At 40.3% G+C, this 12,764-nt stretch overlaps 1 long non-coding RNA gene across 1 annotated transcript; it reads right to left on the reverse strand.

Moving 5' to 3' along the window:
• Positions 1 to 553: 553 nt before the first annotated feature.
• LOC115203645 (uncharacterized) lies at positions 554 to 3,745 on the reverse strand. The gene is made up of 3 exons (XR_003880219.1): positions 3,614 to 3,745; positions 1,092 to 1,200; positions 554 to 878 (listed from the first exon to the last, which is right to left on the reverse strand). It is a non-coding gene; the product is annotated as an uncharacterized LOC115203645 (long non-coding RNA).
• Positions 3,746 to 12,764: the final 9,019 nt, after the last annotated feature.

Genomic DNA, 12,764 nt, shown 5'->3' on the forward strand with positions numbered 1-12,764 from the left:
GAGACAGAACGCGTCTCCTTCCTGAGCGGTATGATGGCCGCGTGGTCCCATGGTGTTTATACTTGCGTACTATTGTTTGTACAGATGAACGTGGTACCTTCAGGCATTTGGAAATTGCTCCCAAGGATGAACCAGACTCGTGGAGGTCCACAATTCTTTTTCTGGGGTCTTGGCTGATTTCTTTTGATTATCCCATGATGTCAAGCAAAGAGGCACTGAGTTTGAAGTTAGGCCTTGAAATACATCCACTCAAATGATGTCAATTAGCCTATCAGAAGCTTCTAAAGCCATGACATCATTTTCTGGAATTTTCCAAGCTGTTTAAAGGCACAGTCAACTTAGTGTAACTTCTGACCCACTGGAATTGTGGTACAGTGAATTATAAGTGAAATAATTTGTCTGTACACAATTGTTGGAATAATGACTTGTGTCATGCACAAAGTAAATGTCCTAACGGACTTGCCAAAACTATAGTTTGTTAACAATACATTTGTGGAGTGGTTGAAAAATGAGTTATAATGACTCCAACCTAAGTGTATGTAAACTTCCGACTTCAACTGTATTTATAATCTGGACGCAGACATTGCTTTTTCTGATATTGCTCATTCTGATATTTCTGATATGTTTAAACTTTTTGGATCATGCGTGTATTGTTATTGTATTGTTAGGTATTACTGCACTGTTGGAGCTAGAAACATAAGCATTTCACTGCATCTACAAAAACATCTGCAAATCTATGTTTGCAACCAATAAACTTTCATTTGTTTTCAGTGAGAGGTTACTTTGACAGTATTAATATGTTCTGATTTATCACAACTTCCTGCGGGTCACTTCCTCTTGTTCCTCCTTGTTGTGCTGCAGCGAGCCAGCAGCTGCATCTTCATAAAAGTAATGAGAAAATGCCTCTTACTGACAAATGTATTGAAGTACCAATTTACTGGCCAAGCCTGCTGTAGGTTATGTTTAAGATGCAAATGTGTGAGGGGGAGTTAGTGTTTACGACTGGGTCATTAACAAGGAGCACATTGAGCATTTGAATGTTGAGTGTCTCTGTTTATGGAGGCTGGATGACAAACTGAACATCTTCTTACCATCAACATCCTCCACCTCTGACAGAGAGCTCTATCTTCCCGTGGCAACATCAACATTATCTGGCTCAGACTGGTTTCAGGTAACAGCATTTAGTGACCTAGTATAGTCCTGTGGGCAGATAGAAACAGGTGGCAGTTACACTATATATACACAAGCCTAAAATCAATGCCAAGCGTCAGCTGGAGTGGTGTTAAGCTCGCCGCCATTGAACTCTGGAGCAGTGGAAACTCGTTCTCTGGAGTGATGAATCACACTTCACCATCTGGGTTTGGCGGATGCCAAGAGAACACTACCTGCCCCAATGCATAGTACCAACTGTCAAGTTTGGTGGAGGAGGAATAATGGTCTGGGGCTGTTTTCATGGTTCGGCCTAGGCCCCTTAGTTCCAGTGAAGGGAAATCCACATAATTGTGATCATGTAATCCACATAATCAACAAACATAAAAGCAATTGGTTTCAGTTGCCCTGTGACCTAACATAGTTTAACAACAAAACATGTTGGTAGCAGATAGAATATACTAAATGCTAATAGCTTAGGCTAAAAATAGAGCAGTAAAACATCAAAAGTAAGGTTCAAACAGATCATCTGATAAATGAGTAGACTATGAAAGAAATCAAATACACAGTGAACAAAATGTATATATATATGTATAAAATACAAACTCACTTTTGGTCAAAGACCAACATTTAAATTTTTGTCATTTAGCAGACGCTCTTATCCAGAGCGACTTACAGTAGTGAATACATACATTTCATGCATTTGTTTTTGTGCTGGCCCCCCATGGGAATCAAACCCACAACCCTGGCGTTGCACACACCATGCTGGCGTTGCAAACACCATGCTCTACCAACTGAGCCACAGGGAAGGCTAAGAAATGTCTTCAGGTGAATTGTTTGGTGTGTGCATGGTGCGTGTTGCCCATCTTGGTTACCTTATGCCCGCCTGACCTGCCAGCTGATTTGGCGTTCATCTTGCATAGGCCCCCAGCCACTTTGATAGTTGAATTGATTTTATATTGGATAATTAACAACAGATCTGTTTCTGCTGTCTTACCAGTTCCTATTCTCATTGCTAAAATCGTGACAAATGATAATGGACCTACATTCATACAGTTTCTTGACTGTGTCCAGTTTGCTAATAATCACCAAAATGAAAGCTAGACAGTCAGGGAGCATCGGAAATTCCCAAACTATGGATAGAGGAAGTTTTGGGCAGATTTTGACGGCGAGGAAATATAACCCATTTTCAGTTCGGACATTCAAACCTCGCTGAAGACTGAATACGGCCCCTGGGGCATGAGTTTGACACCTCTACTCTAACCAGTGTGGAATTCTGCTGCTCATATTTAGGGGGAATTCTCCAATTACAGTAGTCATGGAGGAATGGGAAAGACAGAAATAAAAATATAATTTAGTAACACCTTTATTCGTTGACACGTAATAATAAAGCAACCGAGACAAGGAATTACAAATACATTAGCTCATTCTCCTAAGCCCTGAGAAATATTAGCACAGTCGGAGAATATTCATTTATAAATAAATAATGGTGGAACAGTTTATGAGGAGGGCATCTGGCTTCATATTTGTATTAGCCGCTGTACTCCTACAGCAATGTATCATGATAAAAAAGGATTCATGGAGGCAATACGGCACAGCAGTTATTCTAAAATATGGTTTTCCATTCCTCTGGAACAACAATGGAGGAGGAGGGTCGAGGTATGAGCCTTGAGAGCACGACCAGAGCACTTAGAAATGACATCATTCATTAGGCAATGGTTGATCAAATCAATGGCTGCTTCTTTCTATTCGTTTTACATTAGCCTCAATCTAAATTTGCAGTGCAGCGACAGTGGTTGTCAGGGTACATACTGTATAGTGCTATCCTTTCATACTGTAGATAAGGATTGTTCTCTTGCTCTACCCTTGCCTTGCATACTAACCTTTCAGTGAAACGCTACTATTTTGGTATGTGCTAAATGTTGATTTGTTTACAAGTAAATATTAATGCATCAAGACAGTGCATTTGTTGTGAATCTCAAAGACAGACTTGTCTGCAAATTCACAAAGAAAAAACATCCTCATACATGTAATATAATGGGCTAAAAAAGCCTCTAACGATGTGACGGAGTGGGAAAGTTGCCAAGCCAACAGCCACATTGGGTGTGCTGTTACGTTATTGTCAGAACATAAACTCTGTTGTCATAAACAAATCTCACACAGAGGCGCTGACCTCGCCTCGTCTGATTGGCAGGTCCAGGTAAATCTTATTGCCGTGAGTGAGAGCATCTCACACGGCTGTCAAAGCCGTTGAAACCTGATGTCTGAGCAATTGAAAACCTACTGAGCATCCCATCTGTGGAGATCTGCATCCGCTGAGCTGTGTTATTGAGGGTTATCATACCTGGTTGATCGCTCAGCAGCACAGGCAGCATGCTCACTACCAACACAGCAGGAAGAGAAACATGGAACATTAATCCCACGTTGTGTGTACCCAGCAGCAGAATCAATTCAATATACTCACTGTGTATGACTGTCTAAGTTGGTGGTGGTAGTGAACACCAGAAAGAACCTCTGAAGCGCTATCTACCACATCACTTGGTTGCTCCACTAGACTGGGGAGGCCTGGTAGGTATCCCTGATTGATCACCATACAGCAGACCTGTGTGCAGGACAGTAGGTGAGGTAAGCCTTAGTAATACACTGACAAAATACAAACCTGGTCTCAGAACATTTTGTGTTATTCTGTACGTAAATCCGAGACCCTCCATTTAGTATGATATGTTACATTTCGTATAGTGTCTATTCATTTGTGGATGTCCATCATCCATTTCGTATGATATGTTACGAATTTGCAAACGTATGATATGTTACGAATTCCAATTTGTTGTGGCTAACATTAGCTAGCTGGCTAACATTAGCTAGCTGGCTAACATTAGCTAGCTGGCTAACATTAGCTAGGCTAGGGGTTAGAGTTAAGGTTAGGTGTTAGGTTAAAGGGTAAACTTCAATACAGGAATATCTATCCTGATTGTCTAGTCACTTTTACCCCTGCCCACATGTACATATTACCTAAACTATCTCATACCCCTGCACATTGACTCGGTACCAGTACTCCTTGTAATTTATTGAGTTACTATTTTCTATTTGTATTTGTTCATTTTCATACTTTTTATCTTGGCATTGTTGGCAAAGGGCTCATAAGTAAGCATTTCCCGGTAGACTAGTCTACATCTGTTGTATTCGGCGCATGTGACAAATAAGATTTGATTTGATTTTTTACACATAATTAATGCATACACACGGTTCATTACATTTGAATATATAAGATATGTACTGGCTGAAATGTAATCTTACTCTTTGAGAAATGTAAATTGAAGTGACATTTGGGATTATTGCAAATTACTCCAAAGATCATTCTATAATTGTGGGGAACCGATTGTGTGTGAACAGATTATTTTCTTTGGCGAGCGTGTTATCTCAAAAACAAACCTCTTGAAAGTAGAACACGATGGCATTGCTATTTGGCCTGTTCATGTGCCAGCAAATCTATATTAAAATCAGTCTATGGTTTGGATGGTAAAGATAGCAATCAGTAACAAACAGTCTGTCTATGTCTACACTGGGTTAATCTTTGTGTATTTGTTTCTTCAGATAACACCAGATAGACTTGTGAAGGAAATTGTACCAGGGCATTATCAAAATGATAATGTTACATGTTGTTTTTGCTAGTGTGGTAGCTCTTTTTCAGGTGGTATAGAGCTTCTGAGACTAGACGTAGACGTAACATGGTAAACGAGAATCACACTAGACACTCAAATTAGTATGATATGTAACCGTACCAAACGTAACCTAAGACAGAAGGTTACTTATGGCAAAAACAAAAGGAGGGTGGGTGGGTGGGTGTATAACGCGAACGTCTAGCAACCCAAAGATTGCATGTTCAAATTGCATCATGAACAACTTTAGCTAATTTGCAACTTTGCAATTACTTACTGCTTTTTAGATACTTTGCAACTACTTAGCATGTTAGCTAACCCTTCTCCTAACCAAAACCTTAACACTTTAACCTAACCATAACCGTTTAAACTAACTCCTAACCTTAACCCTAAATTTAATCCCTAGCCTAGCTAACGTTAGCCACCTAGCTAAAGTTGGCATTTGTCACCTAGCTAACGTTAGCCACCTAGCTAAAGTTGGCATTAGTCACCTAGCTAAAGTTAGCCACAACAAATTGGATTTCGTAACGTATAAGAATTGCATTTCGTAACATACAATAATTGTAATTCACAACATATCATATTAATTGTAATTTGTTACATATCATACGAAATGGATGATGGACATCTACAAATTAATTCATACCATAAGTAACATATCATCCTAATTTGAGAATCCCGTATTTTACTATGTTACGTCTACCCCTGAGTCCAGGTTGGAGGTTAAGACGAGGGCCTCACCACGCTGAGTGCCATTCAGTGGTCATGATTAGGGATATCATATGGTCTTCAGCCAGGGGTTCCACACCACCACTGGGAATATTTTTCCAACACACACACACACACACACACACACACACACACACACACACACACACACACACACACACAGCAGCAGCAAGGAGGATGTCAGCCATCAATCTGGGAGCTGTCAGCTGTGACCTGCTGGACCCCGTCACAGAGAAACAGTCCCTCTCTCCATGGTGACGTTTTCAATGGCCAGTGTCTGTAGCCATCTTGCTCTGAAAGTCAGCCTGTGAAGGGCTGATTGAGTAGTGTTGGGGAAGAGAGGCTAACAAACAAGTAGTGTGAGAAAGTACGAGAGGAGACAGAGAGAATATCCTGCCATTGATGTGACAGATTGATGTGGACTAACTAGCAATGACAAGCATTGCTATGGATAGTGGAGATGAGGGAGGAAACAAAAAAAGACTCCTTAGAGAGAAATGAGCAGAGCGTTCAAGACTGAAGAAAAACTTGATTGTACCCAGGGTGGCACATGCTTCCTAAAATCATACATTTTTATTCAAAACTACATTCCCTACAGTAGATCGTCTCTATAGATAATCTGCTTTACAAAGTGTTACTGTACTTCCGACCAGCTATGAGCAAGACACTTGGGAATCCAATAAGAAGAAAATGGTTACTTTTTATTTCTAACTTGGCTTACCTCTGGGCCCTTAGTAACTGTGCGCCGGTGCGGTGACCGTCTTTAATAATCTGTAGCTACAGACAGGTTCATGTTGCTGACCTTTAGCTGAGCTGCCACATGCATATTAAGCCCAGGTTCTTGCACTCCTTCACTACTGCCTCTCTGTCTACGTCTTCCCAGAGCTCTTACCGTGAATTCCAACCTGCTACTCCAGCCCTCAAGAATCAATTACTATCGATTTTCTTACAAAGTTCCCCGCACTCTCTAGGGCAGAGTCAAAATACGGGACAAAGGAGATAAAACCGCATGTGAATTACTAAAGTAACTCGCCCTTTACTGTGGGAGACTGATATTATTGAGTGCGAAGAGGAGGACGTCGGTTCCACTCTGCTTCAAAGCACAGAGAATGTGAGTAAATGGCATCCTCTGCTAAGTGTGGGGACATTTTAAATGGCTTGCTTTCTGGAGCTCTGCCAAGCCACAAATCCCTTTTTATGGCATGGTATGACATGGCGTACAGAAATGCAGGGAGATATGCCTGTGCAAAGACAACCAGGAAGGGCTCTTCTTATACTCATCTGGCTTCACTCTGCCATGGTTTTGGCAACCCACACGTTGTTTATTGCAAAATGCTAATGAAACTAGTGTGCCATTTCTCTTCCAGCAATCTCAGCTAGAGGGCAACAAGCACCCTGGGGAGGGCCTCCATTGATCAATATTCAACTCATTTTTCTGAGTTTCAACGTTCGTCCTCCCTTGGATAAAAAACCCAGCACGACAGATTTTTTTTTTGTCAACACAGTGATTAGATTAGATTACTGGGCTTTTATTTCGATGGGGTCTGGCACTTGTGGGAGTGGGACTCGTTCACAGCACATATTGTTCAAACAACATTTCCATTCACACTTCTATTTTTCTCCCCTGGCGTCACCGTTAAAGAACATCCATCCTGATTCTCTCTCATGCCTACAGCTGGAATCTCAGACACTGACATCAGTTTAAATGCATCCTCACAACCTGGAATGGCTGACAATGGAAGTGGTGGTGGATGTGTTGTGGGGGGAAAATGTGTAATATCTCTACAGGTACTCCCAGTACATGAAAGGGATGTGGTTTTGTGTTCCAGGGGCATGTAGAGCTGCCAGACAGAGGACAGGAACACAGTGGGTGGTGGGAGGAGGTTGACAGATCATCTGGCCTGCTAGGCTCAGCCCTAATGGTCTGCAGATTACTTCAACAGAAGCTCTGGCCATGGACTGACATCATTAACTACAAGTTTATACTGGCTGAAAGGTAGAGAGGGCTGGAATCTGACTGCCCTGTAGGGAGAAGTCTCAGTGAGCAGAGCTGGTGAGAAAAGAAGAAGGGGGCCGGCCTACATAACACCAAAGTTTGAGTTAGGAGGTAACTTTGGTCAACCCGCGTGGCTTATTTGGTAGAGCATGGTATTTGTGATGCCAGGGTTGTGGGTTTGATTCCCACGGGGGACCAGTATGGGAAATAATGTATTAAATGTATGCATTCACTACTGTAAGTCGCTCTGGATAAGAGCGTCTGCTAATTGACTTAAATGTAACTCTGATAACCTGTCATATGAAAGTGGCTCACCTTTTAGACAGCCATTTCTATGGCAACAGATGCTTCAGAACTAACCTTCTCCAGGGCAGGCTAACTCACTTACCCTGAATGAGATGACTGTGCACCAATGAAACCAGATTCCCTCACTCACCATCTCCTTCATTTGAGAAAGATGACTGGTTAAATATTATATTAATCAAAAGTGTTTTGTTAAAAATAAAAAATAAACATTAAAATACCTATCACATTACACATTGAGTAATGACAGGTTACATTTTAAAGATCATGCACAGTAAAGCTTTTCTATGACAAAAATTATTGGTCACACTTTATTTGGACAGTTCAGATTTTCCATCTGTACCTGCTGTACAGATGACCACAATATCAACAAACGATCTGTTTATAAGCAACTGCTTGCTAAGGTTACAGTTAGGGTTATAATAAGGATTTGTGTAAGGGTTAAGGTTAGGGTAATAGTTTAAGATTAGGGTTAGTAGATACTTCGTTGAAATGTTACTGGACTATCCAAATAGGAGCGGGAAAAAAGATTATCGTGTGCATTGATTAGCACGCCAAAGCACATCAAAGACAGCATTAACAATACGTAAATAAAATAAACTTCTAGCTTATTTCACATCATAGCCTGCTGAATTTGCAAGATACTGTAACTTATCTTTCATGTTGATTTCGACAAAAATGGTTTGTTGGTTTCAGCATTGTCTCAATAAACAGTTTGGTCTTTGACCAGCCACTTGCGACATGCACGCGAAGTTACAAGCCTGCTAGAGTTAGAGGCAGGCAGACGAGCAATATCCACCGTCATAGTACGAATGAAGCCTGAGCTGGAATGTGAAGCTAACTGAAGCTGGCTTGCTTTATAAAAGCCTGAGTAGATCTAGTTTCATTCGTAGTATACCCCTCGGGCGTTTAAATGTGTTGGATGACGTGAAAATAGGTCTTTGTGTTTAAGTAAGATGCCAAACATTCTCTGAGCAGAGAATATCTGTGAGAAAACATCCTCCCAAGACTCAATAAAACATGTAATCGTTCTGCTAAAACACACGTGTTAATGTGTGATGAGATGAAAGCGGTACCATTTTCTGCAATGTGCAAATTGAGAAGACATGCAAAAAACACTGATAAAAACACATTTACAAGCCCCTCAAGCCCGACACTTTCCTATTCGCTGCTTGCGATAATAAGCTTCAGAAATAGCTACTCCAGACTTGGAACATAGCACCATCTTGTATCTGTAAGAGCATGAGGCATTGACTTGTGATCGCTCACACTCACCACATCCATACACCACCACCACCCAACATAATCTTTAATGGAAGGGGGGAGGATGGAAGATATGTATAAAAAAAAATATATCACGCAAAGAACACCATCAAATGCTGTTCATGCTGGCAATGTTGACTGTTGAGTAACAAAATGCATAGGCTCTGGATTGCTGCAGGAGTGTAGACAATCCTGCCGATCTGGCTGGAAATGTAACTCCTTGCAAACATCAGGCAGTACTGTAAATATTTAGCAGTCAGCACCCTGCTAAAGGCTCAGGGTTTTTTTACTTAATGGAATCAGGACTTTCAAATTAATTGCAGTACATGCATTTGATTTGTCCTAATGCAATGTAAGGCGGGGTCAGGGGTGGAGGAATTAACCAGTTATACCCTCACAATGAGAAAAAAAACATAATTATGTAAATAATCCCACAATTAAGTAGTAGGCTAATTACATGACAGTCAGTAGAATTATACCAAATAAATTCTACTCGTTTTATGCTATTCAGTTGGACAACTGATGTCAAATCAACTGGCTTTACTGTGCAAAGCCAAAACATTCACAGGAGACAAGCTCCCTCTAGTGGGTCACAGTGGACAGCATTATTTCATAATACTGGAGATATGTAAAAGATGTGTATTAAAAGGGACCATGTACAATACAACATATTGCTTTACATATTTTTTTTATTACATTTTACATGTTGTTCTTGCATTGGTAAACCAACATAATGTCTCTCTTTCGAAGAAATGCATTCTTTATCAAATAAAAAGAGAAAAAAAAGCATATTAAGTGCATATACGTCATAAACAAAACATACAAATAAATTAACATAAAAGGTTTGACGCAGTCTCATGCACTTTCCCAAACTTATTTCATCGTCAAATATTTCCCTGGACTCGTTTTGAACTACTTCCAGAAGACTACTGTACAGATAACCTCTAAGATAGCGTTATTGTAGTAATGTAGAAACGTGTGTTGCTGCCTGGTACTATTAGCTAATCAGTATCTAAAGTCCAGTGTATCAATCAAGGAGAGAAGAATGAATCAAATTCCATATGACTGATTAATGACATAGTCTTTATACTATCTAATTAGCTACCACTAACTATGTCAGATGTCCTAGACCAGGGTTCTCCAACCCTGTTCCTGGAGAGCTACCATCCTGTAGGTTTTCCCTCCAACCCTCATCTAGCACACCTAATTCTAAATAATTAGCTGGTTGATAAGCAGAATCAGGTTACAACTGAGGTTGAAGCAGAAACCTACATGGAGGTTAGCTCTCCAGGAACAGGGTTGGAGAGCCCTGCCCTAGACCCTATATGTACTCTAGTAGTCTGCCACAACAGGTGTCTTTATGGCAACTACGAGACCAAAAGTTTTCTTTAAAAAAATGGAAAACACTCCCATTGTTTAATAATGACATTCATCCATTAACTGACATGCCTTTCATACCTAAATCTAACAGTCAACCAGTTCATAGAAAAGTGAAATGAGAGCAGAGTGCACAGGCAACACATGAGATGACTGAGCTACAGATGGAGTCAGTCTGTAGTTTCTGTAGTGTTAATAATGAAGTCCTTGCTGGTGAACAAGAGGGCAAGGAGAAGGGTGATAATCTGCTCTTTAAAAAGAGAGCACCCTTTGAACACGTACTCCAGCATAGTGGAAAACAACATATATTGACACAATGAACATGAATGTAAAAAAAAAAGGTAGAGACAATCCCTTAAAACAATCATAAGACAAAATCAATTTAGTGTAAACTTAAGTTAGAAAACACAACAAGACAAATACAAAATGTTCAGCATCTTAAAGATTTTGGGTTACATCCGTTTCGCAATGTGGTAACATTCTTGCATGTAAAAAAAAATTAAAATAAAAGGAATGAAAACCCTAAAATATACATGTGCAATTAAAGCAATGGAAGTCACTAACCATGCTCTCCATTGCTGGCATTTGGAAGATATGATATATTGTACATTTACTCTCTGGTTCACATAGCAACAATCATTGCATAGTTAAGGACATGCATGCGTTAGAGTTATCATGCAATACTGCTTTCCACAGTGTTGAAATGGTTGTTTCCATCGATTGACAACAGTGGCACAACCATCTACTTAAAAGCCAAAAAGGATAATATTGTTGCAGGCAGCTGATTTCACTAATAAAATATATATTCAAAGATGAGGACGGGCCATTAAACAACAAAGCTTTTCATAACCTAAACGTTGAGAATATTTTGAATGGCCATTTTGTGAAAGATGTGAGATGTGGTTAAATGTATTCGTAACATGGCAACAGGGGAATGTAACCGAACAGGATTGGAACCCGGGTCATCAGTGAGACTCAGGATCATGATAAACCAGAGCTTAGGCCAAGACATTACATCTGGAAGTCAACACAAGCCTTCAGAAGGGTAAACTACAAAGCAGGATCATGGAGTTAGCCAGCTAACTTGCATAAATATTCTGATATCTTTCTACAAAATAAAAAGTTACATTTGAAATGGGTATGCTCTAATTGATTTAATTAACCATAAAATCAACAGTTATTTCTGGTTGCTTATCAAAGTTTGCTGGCTAACTCATCGATTCTGCTTTGTAGTCTACCCCTCAGGTCAAGGCAAAGTCATTCAGTGAACTAGCGCTACTATTTGTTCAAAAGCCCACCATTTCAACAGTGTTTGTAGCAGCAGCTCACTTAATGACAGCGTAGCCTTGGGCAACAATAACAAGTGACAGGTTGTCAGACTGTTGCTGAACCCTTAGACAATCATTAATGTGTTAATAGTTCATATGTAACAGTGGGGGGGGGGGGGGGGGGGGGGGGGGGTTCACTTTCAGACAAACTGTAGCTATAGGCAGCAAAATGTCTGCAGTGGGGTTTAATATTAAACTTGGTGCAGTAGGTTAGAGATATCAAATCTCAAGACCCTGGAGAAACTGGGTCTCTTACATTGTCAGCAAGCGAAATATGAAATATTACAAAATATGTTAAATGACATTTCAGTAGAAGGGTATCTGAAGATTTCAATATGTTACAACCAAACCAGCAAAAATGTTTACCCTGGTATTTTGAATCATAATTAAAGTTATCATATAAGGTAAGACTGACGAACAGTCTTGAGAACGACTGCATGAACAGTTGAGAACTATTGCACTGAAAGGCTTGGGCATGGTAGATTACTAAATGGGTTACAGCAAGACACAGGGAGAGTTCAGTAACAGGTCAAAGCTACAGCTAGAAAAGCTTTGCAAATATGGGGGTGGCACCAGATCTGACTTAAATGACTCGTCAAACTATCATTCAACTAAGGAGAACATCCTACGCAGGGCCTGACAGTTGTACAGTTATGTAGGTATGCTTCAAGTAAACAGCAAAGAATAGCAAAACATTCAGTGCAGTGTGCGTTATTTAGAATGAATTGACTTAATCTGAAGACCGGACAAAGGCAATTAAGCACAAATGTTCAACTTAAATGAGCCGTTATGGATTTTATCAGTACTATACAGCAGCCTCTGTTTGCTATTCCATACATGGCAGAAATGTTCATCTCTCATGAGGTACCACAGGTTGAGAGGTGCTACCAGCTACCAGGACTGGTAACACATAGATCAGGGGCAGGCAACTAGATTCAGCCGCAGATGGTTTGGGGGGGG

Source organism: Salmo trutta, chromosome 1 (genome assembly GCF_901001165.1).
Source record: "Salmo trutta chromosome 1, fSalTru1.1, whole genome shotgun sequence".
Lineage (NCBI taxonomy): Eukaryota > Metazoa > Chordata > Actinopteri > Salmoniformes > Salmonidae > Salmo > Salmo trutta.